The following is a 13,247-nucleotide window of genomic DNA, read 5'->3' as shown; positions in this document are numbered from 1 at the left end:
TTCAGCCAACTAGCCGCACCTCTGACCGGCTTGACCTCCCCCAAAACTACGTTCAGGTGGTCAGACACAGCCAAGGCTGTGTTTGCCAAACTGAAGAGCTGCTTTGTTTCAGCCCCTATCTTGATCACCCCTGACCCATCACGTCAGTTTGTGGTGGAGGTCATTATTTTCGTCACGAATATATATTTGCAGACGAAAACGAAAGGAAAACTAAAAAATAAGTCACTGAAGGAGACTAAAACTATGACTAAATTGATTGACATTATCGTCAACGAATAAAGGACGAGACGAAAATAGAATGTGACGAAAATCTAATCAGTAGACGGGAGAGATGTGAGGAATCAACAAAAGAACTGGCAAAACAGAACAGACTGCATGAGAGAAGAGAACCAATCAGAGCCTGACTTATTGAGACGTGAAGCGAAGGTATTCAGTTTTTGACTGAGCTCCCGGGAAGACGGCATTCGAAGAGGTGATGTATAAAAGAGTGACAAAATGTCCACAGCTGGGAAAAAAGAAGGGGAGACTTGTGGGCTCACTTCACGTTTGACGACGAACAAAACAAAACAAAGTGTAAAGCATGCGGAGCGATCATTCGTGGCAAGAACACAATCAATTTGAAAAGACATTTACACACGAGCCACTCTGACATTTTCTCAAAGGTAAATTCACAACGATGTTCTTTTGTTTATTGAGCTAAGCAAAATTGGAAGACTGCTGTGCATATATGTTGTAGCATTAAATATTACGAACTGAAAAGTACTGTAAAATAGCCCCTCCTTCAATTATCATGATCATTATCATATACATTATCATGAAAGTGTTTGTTGCTGCATAAAAGCTTTTGAATTGAAATAAAGACACAATTGTGTTGTAATTAGATTAGATTAGATTAGATTCAACTTTATTGTCATTATGCAGAGTACAAGTACAGAGCTAATGAAATGCAGTTAGCATCTAACCAGAAGTGCAAGAATATAGTGTTTTATATACATAAAAGTGCAAAGTAAGTAAAGCTATGATACACAGAATGTACAGTGTATATACTCTGCTCAATACTGTATATAGCAACTCCAGAGTATAAATATGAATGCAATGTAGATATTGTATGTACATTATGAACAGAGCAATGAAGGATTATATATACATTATGAATAGCAGGAACGTGAGAACAGTGGTAATAAATACAGTTGAATGAGTGTGCAAAGTATTGTTGAACAATCTATTATATGCAAAATAACAGTAGTGCAATGATTTTTTGTAGAAATAGTCTACTGTGCTTGTACAGTAACCACTTAGACAGTTTATAGTGTAATGGATTTAACCATGTGCAGTCTGTGCAAAATATGAGTAGTGCAATACATGTATGTAAAGTACTGTGACCAGTGCAGTAAAAGAGCAGGTGCAGGTTAGATAGGTGGTGCGGCATTCAGAAGTGTCACAGCCTCAGGAAAGAAGCTCTTCCTGAGCCTACTAGTTCGAGAGCGTAGGCTTCTGTAACGCCTGCCGGATGGAAGGAGGGTGAAAAGTCCATGGTTATGGTGAGAGGCATCCTTGATGATGTTTCTTGCCCTGCCCAGACAGCGCTTCTGATAAATGTTCTCGATGGATGTTAACTGGGTGCCGGTGATCCGTTGAGCAGTTTTCACCACCCGCTGGAGTGCTTTGCGGTCAGATGCGGAGCAATTGCTGTACCACACTGAGATGCAGTTTGTGAGTATGCTCTCAATGGTACAGCGGTAGAATTCAGCAAGGATCCTGGGACTGAGGTGAACTTTTTTAAGGCTCCGTAAGAAGTAAAGGCGCTGCTGAGCCTTTTTGACCAGGGTGGAGGTGTTTAGGGACCAGGTGAGGTCATCTGAGATGTTGATGCCAAGGAACTTGAAACTTGACACACGCTCCACTACAGCTCCGTTGATGTAGATGGGTGTGTGTGCATGATTCCTAGTCCGCCTGAAGTCCACAATGATCTCCTTAGTCTTCTGGGTGTTTAGTTCCAGGTTGTTGGTGGCACACCACACAGCCAGGTGCTGCACCTCATCCCTGTAGGCTGACTCGTCGTCATCCTTGATCAGACCTACCACCGTGGTGTCATCTGCAAATTTGATTATGGTGTTGGAGCCATAAACAGGAACACAGTCATGGGTGAATAGGGAGTACAGGATAGGGCTCAGTACGCAGCCTTGTGGCACTCCAGTGTTCAGGGTGATGATGGAGGAGGAGAGGTTATCTAACTTTCTAGTCAGAAAATCTAGAATCCAGTTGCAGATGGGTGTGCTGATTCCAAGATGGCTGAGCTTGGAGATCAGCTTGGAGGGGATTACCGTATTAAATGCAGAACTGAAGTCTATGAACAGCATTCGCACATGTGTGTTCTGACTGTCCAGGTGGGTGAGGGCAGAGTGAAGTGCCGTTGAGATGGCATCCTCAGTTGACCTATTGTTGTGATAGGCAAACTGGAATGGGTCTAATGTAGCAGGGAGACAGGATTTTAAGTGGGATGCTACCAGTTTCTCAAAGCACTTGGCAATGATGGGGGTGAATGCAACAGGACGGAAGTCGTTAGGGATCGATGCAGTGGAGTGCTTCGGTACCGGCACGATGGTGGAGGTTTTGAAGCAAGTGCTGGACAGTTGAAGGACAGTTGTTTGGGCCAGGGACAGATTGAAAATGTCCGTGAAGACCTCAGCCAGCTGCTCTGCACAGGCTTTAAGCACACGACCAGGTATTCCGTCAGGGCCAGCTGCTTTCCGTCCATTCACTTTACGCAAAGTGGAGTAAACATCTGATGTGGGGAGTGTGAGAGGCAGTTCACTAGGTTGATGCTCAGTTTTGAGTGAGATCTCCTTATTATTTTTATCAAAACAAGCATAAAAGTGATTGAGCTCCTCTAGGAGGGAGGCAGAGCTGGAAGGGGGCACAGAGTTAGGTAGTTTGTAATCTGTGATAGATTGTATGCCTTGCCACATACGCCGGGGGTCTGAAGAATTGAAGTGTTCTTCAATCCTCTGTTTATGTTTGAGTTTGGCCTGGCAGATACCCTTCCTCAGGTTGGCTCTGGCTGAGTTGTAAGCCTCCTGGTCACCAGACTTGAAAGCTGCATCTCCTGCTCTGAGCAGGAGGCGAACCTCTCTGTTCATCCAGGGCTTCTGATTAGGGAAATTTTTTTATTTTTTTGTGTGTGGTCACTCTGCTCACACATGTGTTGATGTGCTCCAGGATAGAGTTGGTGTAATTGTCAATGTTGATCCGAGAGTTTGTGGTGGCCTGGGCAGCAAACTCACTCCAGTCTGTGTGCTGGAACTGATGTTGAAGAGTGGAATCTGCACCTTCCAGCCAGATTTTAACAGTCCTTATTGTAGGTTTCGCACATTTGATAACCGGGGTATACCTGGGGAGCAGGAACAAAGAGAGGTGGTCAGACTGACCCAGATGGGGGAGGGGTGTGACTTTGTAGGCATCAGTCACATTAGTAAAAACATGGTCCAGTGTTTTATGTCCCCTTGTAGTGCAGGAGACATTTTGATGAAATTTGGGGAAAAAAGATCTTAAAGTGCAGAGATTGAAGTCCCCAGCAACAATAAAGGCACCATCCGGGTGCAGGGTTTGTAGTTTTCTAATAGCAGCACAGAGTTCTTTCATAGCCACGTTAGCATTAGCGTCCGGAGGTACATAAACTGCAGCTGCAACAATGCAAGTAAACTCACGTGGTAGATAGAATGGCCTGCACTTGATAATCAGGAACTCCAGATCAGCAGAACAGTGGGTATCAACAATGACAGAGTCTTTACACCATGATTTGTTAACATAAATGCAAACTCCACCACCTTTGTTTTTACCAGAGGTTGCTGCTACTCTGTCAGCCCTGAAGAAAGAGCGTCCATCCAAATGCACCACGCTGCTTGGGACATTGTTGCAGAGCCATGTTTCAGTGAAAAACATAACATTACAGTCCATAAGCCATTTTTAATAAAGTTGAATTTGTGTTTTATATAATTTGGTTAAGTTTGTTTCCTATACCAGCAGTAAAAAATTTTCTTGTAAATCGGTTATTGATTTTAGTCTTATTTTAGTCGACTAAAATACCAAGGAATTTTAGTCGACTAAAATAAGACTAAAATTAAATCAAATCAGATGACTAAAACTTGAGTAAAACTAAAAAGAATTATAGTCAAAAGATTAAGACTAAAACTAAATAAAAAATTTGTGTCAAAATTGACACTGGACCGACCACAAGAATTTAGAATAAATTAGTACTGCCAAAACACTGAACTCCAGGCATGCTCAGTGGGGACGTTTTGACTTTACTCTCTCGTACAGCCCGGGTTCCAAGAATATTAAACCTGATTCTTTGTCACGCATTTTTGACCATTCCGAATGCCCGTCCACTCCCGAGTGCATTTTTCCTGAGACATTAGTGTTCTCCACACTCACATGGGAGATCGAATCAAAGGTCAAGACAGCCTTAGAAGGGGTAACACCTCCGCCCGGGTGCCCACCGAATCAGTTATTTGTGTCGGAGGGATTACGGTCCAACGTCATCCAGTGGGGGCATTGCTCTAATGTGGCTTGTCATCCAGGAGTTAACCGTACTAAACTCTTAGTCAAGCAACGATGCTGGTGGCCAGAATCACTCGAGACCTCTTGATGACAGTGTCTACTGCGCAGTTGAAGAGGCCAGAAGGCGATAGTGGGGCATCCAACAGGACGAATCTGCACTTGTGTTGTAATTTGGACAGAATCCACCACTGATGTCGCTCCTTGGCCACCAATGCTGCCATTGAATGGCTGATGGATCTGTTTTTTTCTTTAGTGGCCCGAAGCGACAAACCTGTGGTCCGACTGTTTCTTGGCTGGCCGCTTGATGTTGAGCTTGGCTACAAAGCAAATCACAACCTCCACTAGTAGCTCTAGATGCTATTAACAGAAAAAAATGTACAGTGAAAATCATGATATATTCTATTTACCAAGTTATAGTAGCAGTTCTTTGCAACAGGCTTAGTGTAAATAATAATTAGATTCTAGTTATACTTTATACTGGCAGATACATACTAGACCCATTAGCACCTCAGTATTTGTATACATTAACCGGATGCAATAATAACAGATTGTAAATGATTATATTTATTACAATTTTAAATAGTTGCATCATTATTAAACACTCCTTAGGCACTTTACTTCCACTTTTAGAACATTTTGTTCATTTTTATTGAAAATAAATTCTAATGTGACATATGATGGGGAAAGTGAGAAGAACGAACTCTGCAAAACCCAATCAATGGCGTTACAAGCTAGTTTTCCGGGCCCAAAACATTACTACCTACACCATTGAAGCCGTTATTCACATGTGCCGTATTTAACCTTATGTGTTGATGGAGGGCGGAGCTACAGTAGATTTGCACTTAGTAATAGACGCTCAGAATAATCTTGTTTTCCATTTGCATTAAGATTATTTTTATTACCACACATATAATTTGACTTAAGTAAAATTCACTTAATTTAGATCCCCCCATGAAACAAGACCAAGCATCTTATATAATTTTCTTATATAATAATTATTATAGTTCTTATATAGAAAATCAATCTTTATTTTATTATTTATTTTATATTTGTACTTGGGAAAAAAAAATAAAATACACTTAGCAAGAAGAGCATTTTTCCAGCGTGTATCAATGAAGTTTTAAAAATGGGGAGGAGACCAGATTAGGTTCATAGAGAAAGAAAGACCAGATTAGGTTCATAGAGTAGTTACTACGGTAACTGACTCTGAGTATAAGTTACCTCTCTTTCAGAAACGGGCTTGACTTACCCTGCTTTCTCAGGTTTGATGCTTTCTCTATGTGATGTGCTATACTTCAGTGTATAGGCTAAATCTGTTCATCATATAAAGTGACTGTCTCTCTTCAGAAGGATTAAACTTCTTGATTCATATGAATTTATTTTATAATCCATCTTATTTATGAACTTATATTACGGACAAAGTTTTGAAGGAATGGACTTTCAATGCAAAGACAAAAATATATTAGCATTTATTAAAATATGATAATTTATTAGCACATTATGAACAAAAGTCTCAGAATGATTTGCAGACTGGCTATTTTTTTTATAAATTGAAAAAAAGTTTTGATTCTTTATCGTCTTTCTTGGGTTAATTTGTGACAGCAACATATCTCTCCAACTTTAATGTGAGCACAACTGTCCCTTTCGAACATGAACAAAATGGTGAAAACCAATGGGGGAGCTGACACATCAGTGGATATGTACAGAGAAGGTGAACATATTGATTTTTTTTAAAAAATAATAATAATAAAAATGTTTACGTCTTTGTATATTCAAGACAGCTGTAATTGTAATCACAATTATTTTTCTAAATAATTGTTCTCTGTCTGTCCTCCCATTCTATCCCATTACATTCACAGCGCAGGCATGAGTGCAGTCAAAGACAGAGCCACCACAGGTCTTTGTGCTGATGGGCAAATCAATAGCTGCCACTAGCTCTACTCTGTCCTATCCCCGGTACCCTCCCCCTAAGAGTGAGAAATTGAATTCTGGCAATGACAGTGTAACATCTGGATCACAGTTATGTGTTAATATTGGGTTTTAATATTGGATGAAGCTGCTTTTTATTTTATTATGTGCTGTCCCTTGTGCATTGTTGCATGTGGTACCTTGGCTATATAATGTATCCCCACAATAGTATGATGCATTAATTGATAAACACACAACAATTATCAACAATAAATTGCAAGATTAAGTTTAGATGTTTCATTGCATATGCCTAGACATCAAAATATAAATATTATGTTACACAAATTTATTTGTCTTATTTATAATGTATAAATGTGTAAGTTGATAAATTATTCATATACAGGTCACTAAATACTTAATGCATGTAAGTAACACATGCCCTACGTGTGCTCAAACAAGAACAAGCTGCAGTGAAAACTGCTGGGATGCATTTATCATGCTGCAGCTGCTAAACTGTGTTTTTGTATGTTTTGACAAGGCAAGAGTATGAATTTGACAACAGCACATATATATGAGGATGCCACTAAATGGTCAGGATCTGTGGCGAGGGGATTCAGTGATGCAAGTGTGTTTAGGTCTGACCTAAACTTGTCATAGCAAAGTAGGACATCTGTTCCCCAAAGAGGTTTATTCTGACAAAGGTCAAGGAAGAGCCAAAGTCTGTCCTATAACAGACTGGAAGATTGGCTGATCAGGGTCAACATCTGAGCATGAAGGTCAGTGTGTTTGTGCATATGGGTTTCCAACTTCCCCTTTGTCCTCAAAACATTTAACACTTTGATCTGACACCAGTTTTTATACATATCTTGAAAAAAATAAAAAATAAAATAAAATAAGTGGGTAGTTTACATCATCTGTGAGATTCATTTGCTTGGTTTAAATTCATTTAGATTTTTGTATGGGGTTTTAAAAAATGTGTAGGTAAACATTAAGTAAAGACTGTGATTCTTAATAAGTGAATGAATGAACAAACAAACAAACCAACGAACAAACAAACAACCCCAAAAAGACCCTAAATCTCAGCTTCTTCATACCGGATCAATGCTTTATATTTCCCGTCTCCTGAGTTTCTATGAACATATTTTCAGAACTCATAATGCAACATTAAGTCTATTAAAATGGCTTAAAGAAAAAAAAAACAACAACTTTGGTTTAAAATCACTTTGTTGCAGTGACATCTTTCTGAACTGATTCACTTGTCAAGGTTTATTAAGTGGATGACATGAAGCGGCCCAAGTTATTTGTGTTGCAAACAAATGCTTAACAGCTGTTTAGCTTTAATTCAGTGTGGTGTTAGTCAAAATATGAAGGAAACTGTCACATGTAGGGCCCCTGTAGACCTCCAACTGTTTGCCAGGGTAAGTACTTAAAAATATCAGTTACTTTGATTTTTATTGTGTCAAAGCAATGGTTAGATCAGTTCAGATTTTTCATTTCAAAATAGACGTTAAGATGTGTTAACTGTAGTGAACGAGCAATGAAGATTTTTTTTTTTTTTTCACTTTTTACATAATGCAACACCATTTTACTTTCACACTTTAAATGACCCAAGGTACTGTGGTTTCTGACATTCCCGTTTATCAGAGTTCCCAGCTTTTAAAGGATTGTCCAGGCACTTTCCAAATGAAAGTCATATGCAACTTTTAAAGCACTCTCACATGAAAGAATCTAAAGAGTGCGTAAAGGTTTGCTTAGCAATTTACACTGCACGGTTTGATACTGATGCTATCATTTAATGGCCATTTACAGCTGATTTGGTTTTCTGTGACCAAAACCATGCAAGGCGACTGCAAAAACATAATTGTAGACTAAATGTGAACACTATGGAACCAAACTTCCTTTAGTTCTCCCTTTCTTGGTCTCAGTTCCTTGTTTCTCTTTTTGTCTCTCTCTCTCTCTCTCTCTCTCTCTCCCGCTCTTCATTCACTTTTAATTTTTTCTTTCGCCTAGTAATGGGATGTAATGAGATAGTCTTTACAGTATGTCCATTAGGCAGCTGAATAGCCGGATATTGGCAGGTATAGAGAAAGCATTTCAGAAGTGAAATACTGACCAGTTAAAATGATGGCATCCTTGACAGTAAGTGGCTGTTGTGTGCTGCTGCCTAACGACATGTAGCATAGTACAGTACTTTACTATAATTTAGCATTTTGACATTTTAATTTACAAGGGCTTAACAAAACAAAGGAAACACCTTTCTATATATTCATATGAAGACGCAAGGGCCACCATTTGCCAGAAGAACTTGAGACAGTACATTAGACATTATACTTAAATTAATTGTAAAGCTGTTTGATTCTGCTGACTGATGTGATTTGAGTTCATCTTTGTACTGAACTGACCACTTGGAATTGTTTTGCAGTGTATTTGGGGCCATCACTGCACAAGGGAACAGTGTTTGTTGGTGTCTGTAGTCTCTTAAAATATAATTAAGTTTCATAGCCGTCATACAACCAAGGAAAGCGTTCATTTGAAAGTGAAGTGACATACTGTACAGCCAAGTAGTGAACACACACACACACACACCGTGGCAGTGGGCAGCCATTTTTATGCTGCAGCACCCACGGAGCAGTTGTGGGTTCGGTGCCTTGCTCAAGGGCACCTCAGTCATGGTATTGAGGGTGGAGAGAGCACTGAATGAATTCATTCCCCCCACCTACAATTTCTACAGTTCCATATTACAATTTGTAATATAGCCTGTATATATATATATATATATATATATATATATATATATATATATATATATATATATATATATATATATATATATATATTATGGCAAGTCGTTCAGGAAATAATTATATATATAATATGAAGTCTGAATATGTAGAATGAAAGTTTGAATATATAGAATGAAAGTCTGGATATATATATATATATATATATATATATATATATATATATATATATATATATATATATATATATATATATATATATATATATATATATATATTTGATATGTGAATGAGGGAGCACTAATATAATTAATAAATAAGGTAATATATTATTCGAATATGATTGTTTATTTTATTGGTATATATAAGAGCTATCTATATAAATAAATAAAAAAAAAACTAATACAAGGTAATGTTTAACTTATATATTTATTTATTTTATTTATTACATGTTATAGGTAGCAGCAATTTCTATAATGTCTAAACTCTAAATCAAAATACATTTCTGATATGACTTAATATATAATTGGCATAAAACAAACAATATAAATCACATTCTAACGGATTAAAGATTAAATGGAAAACAATTTAAATGACTGTACAGCCATCAGTTAGGTTGCAATATGCACTAAGCATGTAAACAACTAATGAACGAAAGAAGAAGAAAGAAACAGCTTGGCACGCTTTTTCTTAGCGTCTGTTTCTATAGTGACTCGTCGATTCGTCGCTCTGTTGAGGATGTATTGAGCCTTAACCAGGAACATACTCTGAGTTGAATGAACTTACTGTCACGCTGTCAGTCTCTGTTTTCCTGGGTGTTCCCTAGTGAGCTCACTTCTCCTTAGGCACTTCACCATAGGCACTTTAATTCCTCTAGTCTGGTCCTGTTTTCACAGTAATTGCACTCCAATTAAATTGCACAGGTGCTGACAATCCTTTGTCATTAGTCTCCTTATATATAGCTGTCCTTCTCTGTTGTTTGTATGGAGTCCTTACCGTCTGTGTACCTATGTTCTCGTCTCCTGAGACTTCCTCTTACCTTCTCGTTCTTCCGAGTTCCTGTACCGTTTCATCCGGTTTCTTCTTTTGTTTTGTTTTGTTTGTTACCTTGGACTGTTTGTTTTTGATTTACCCTTTTGTTAATAATCATACCTGCATTTGGATCTACCCTCTCCTTGTGTTTTCCCTAAACACACGACCACCACACTTACTTCCGGACACGTTTTTGGAACCACATACCTCGGGTAAGCAAGGTTTGGGGTTAATCGACCGAGAGTTCAGGTTTTAGTTCAAGGTACTGTAAGTTAACCCTGCTGTCTGGAATACACCCATGCTCTGGATGCATAAGGAAAGCTGCGACAATTCATTGCACAAAGTTCAACATTTCAAACTGTTGGGGGGTTAAATAAAGTAGTGGCATGCAACAAAATAATCTGTGTAGTTCACAGCTCCCTCGGTTACTCAGTACATGATTGCTCTGGTAACTACACCAAAAGAGAAGGAGATGAAAAATAAATGATAAGAATTATGAGAAATACAGCATTAAGAGTGATTAGAAGTGAACAGTACTTTTATAGGCCCTGAACTGATTGCGCGATCTGCGTCCACTCTCATCTTAGTCTGTGTCTCATAGATTCTAATTTATTATAGTGCTCAATGTTAACGATTCTTTCCTATTATTATAAAAATTAATATTCCTATTATTATAAAAATAAATTAATAAAAATTCCTATTATTATTAAAAATAAAAATTATTATTTTTATTTTATTTTTCATCTTTGGCAAACTATCAACAGATATCTTACCTTTCTTCAACAGACTGCCAAGCAAGAGCAATAAATGTTTTCTGAGAGGAGCAGCTCTGTACAATGGTGTGGAGACTAAATAGTGTCCTGAGCTGTTTTGAGAGTAAGACCGAGACAGAATAAAGAAGAACATTTTTTATTTATTTATTTAGTAGTTAGACAAGTTCCTAACTGTCATAAAACAGGTTGAACATTTACATGGTACACTTTACTACTTTCGGTTGTACTTTATTTTACAGTACATGCACTTATGTGTAAGTTCACTGTACTGCTTAATGTAACTACATGAGTTACAGTTATTAGTATGTACATTTTGAACCGTACTGTAAAATAATTTGCTACCCAGTTTTCTGTAGGTAGTATTTTTTTTTTTTTTTTTTTTTTTTTTTTTTGTTGTACTATGAAATAAAGTGCAGCTGAAGTTTTTTATCAATCTCTCTCTCTCTCTCTTTCTTGCAGGGAGTGAAATGCTGCAGTATTTACAAAGTATTAAGGAACTTGATGCCCTTTGATAATTTTGTAGTCCAAGATGAGGTTCTTCTATCCTTCCATCACTACTACTATCTGTTCTAAGTATTTTTTAAATAGTAATTCAATATTCATATTAACATTCTTTTTCTCCCCCATACATTAACATTTGTACACATTTGCAAGTGTACAGCACCAGCCCCTTTCAAGTGTAAATGCAGTGGTCTGAACTCAAAAGAATTAAAGACAGCTGAGGTTTCGTCTACTCCCTAACCCAAGGAATGAGGCTGCAGCCCTAGCTTTGGCATCCTTCATCGGCCACGCCAGAGGCAGACAGCAGCTAACCGCAAAGCATTATGGAAGCGGAATGCGTTTTTGTTGCACTTAAATGGTTGTTCCACTGCCGATCAATTGTAGGGTCAGATAGAAACGATAGCGAAGCATCAGAGGAGATGGAGATGGAGGGTAACGCTACACCAGATCAGGAAACAGGCGGGAAGTCTGAAGCCACTTTGCAAAGAAGAAATGCCTAGCTAAGGAGAAGCTGGTCAGGCTGTGTTGAAGGAAACGATAAAATATTAAGGGTCACTGGATACCTTGTCTCTCCTGCCTGTAGGCTGGACAACATAGGGAGGTATCCCTGGCCACGTGCATCTGGGACATGTATGTGTGTAGTGTGAAAGAAAGGTCAGTATAGATGATCTGAGAGTAAAGGATCTGTTGATGCCAACAAACTGTGGCGTGTAGAAATCTGTCTCTATTCAGCTAAACAGTATTACCTAAAGCCTGCTTCTCTGATCACTTCAAGTCAAAATCATCAGACTTTACTTTATTACATTTTCCTTAACTTATCATGCCCTGTTAATTAGTGACCCGCCCTCTTTAGCCACTGTTGCCATCCCAGACAAACAATGCCGCTCTCGCGCTACACAGATTCGCATGCAGTGAAAAATACATTACAGAGCAAAAGGGAGGAAACTGACAACATACTGACAGACAGGGCAGGTGATTTTTTTTTTTTTTTTGTAATTTGTTTTAACAAAATGTAAACACTAAATAAGATTTTGTGGCTCTTTTAATGTGATGTGACAGAACACTGCATTTCCTCAGTTCAAACAAGTGAACCAATTATCTTTTCATATTTACGTTAAGCATGAAATGAACAGGAATAAACATCAGAAAGTATTTTATTTAAACTGCCGAACACACAATTTTCAAGTTTTCACTCTTAAAAATAAAGGTGCTTCAAAATGTTCTTCAAGTGATGCCATAGAAGAATTAAGGAAAGTTATATTGAAAAATGTTAAATTTAATAAAAAAAATAATACCCTGTTTTAACATGAATTTCTATGAAGATTGGCCGCAGATGTCGGACAAGATGGTGAATATCAGAGGCCACACATAAAATCTGTATTCTGAATGGTCAGATTGCCTGTCATTCAGGATTATTTCGAATGGTCAACTAAGGTACTTAATTCCAAAGAAATGATTTTTGTCTTTCATCAAGCCCCTTGTATTTTAACCTCTCCCTTACAATCACCTGTCATATAGAAACTATGGTCTAATAAATTCTCAAAGGATAAAATTAAGTGTGACCTTTAAAAATTATTTGAATGGGACCATTGCAATTAAATGTCAGACCTGTACAGTAAATTTGAGTTTTAACAGAATGTTGTTGAGGTTGACATCCACCTTAATTCTTACTTTAAGCACATGTATTTCAAAACCACCACACATTATGTGGGATGTTAAAAAAAAATTTGCT

This window comes from Carassius gibelio, chromosome B18 (genome assembly GCF_023724105.1).
Source record: "Carassius gibelio isolate Cgi1373 ecotype wild population from Czech Republic chromosome B18, carGib1.2-hapl.c, whole genome shotgun sequence".
NCBI classification, from domain to species: Eukaryota; Metazoa; Chordata; class Actinopteri; order Cypriniformes; family Cyprinidae; genus Carassius; species Carassius gibelio.
The sequence above is the reverse complement of the archived record's forward strand: the minus strand, read 5'-3'. Positions refer to the sequence as shown.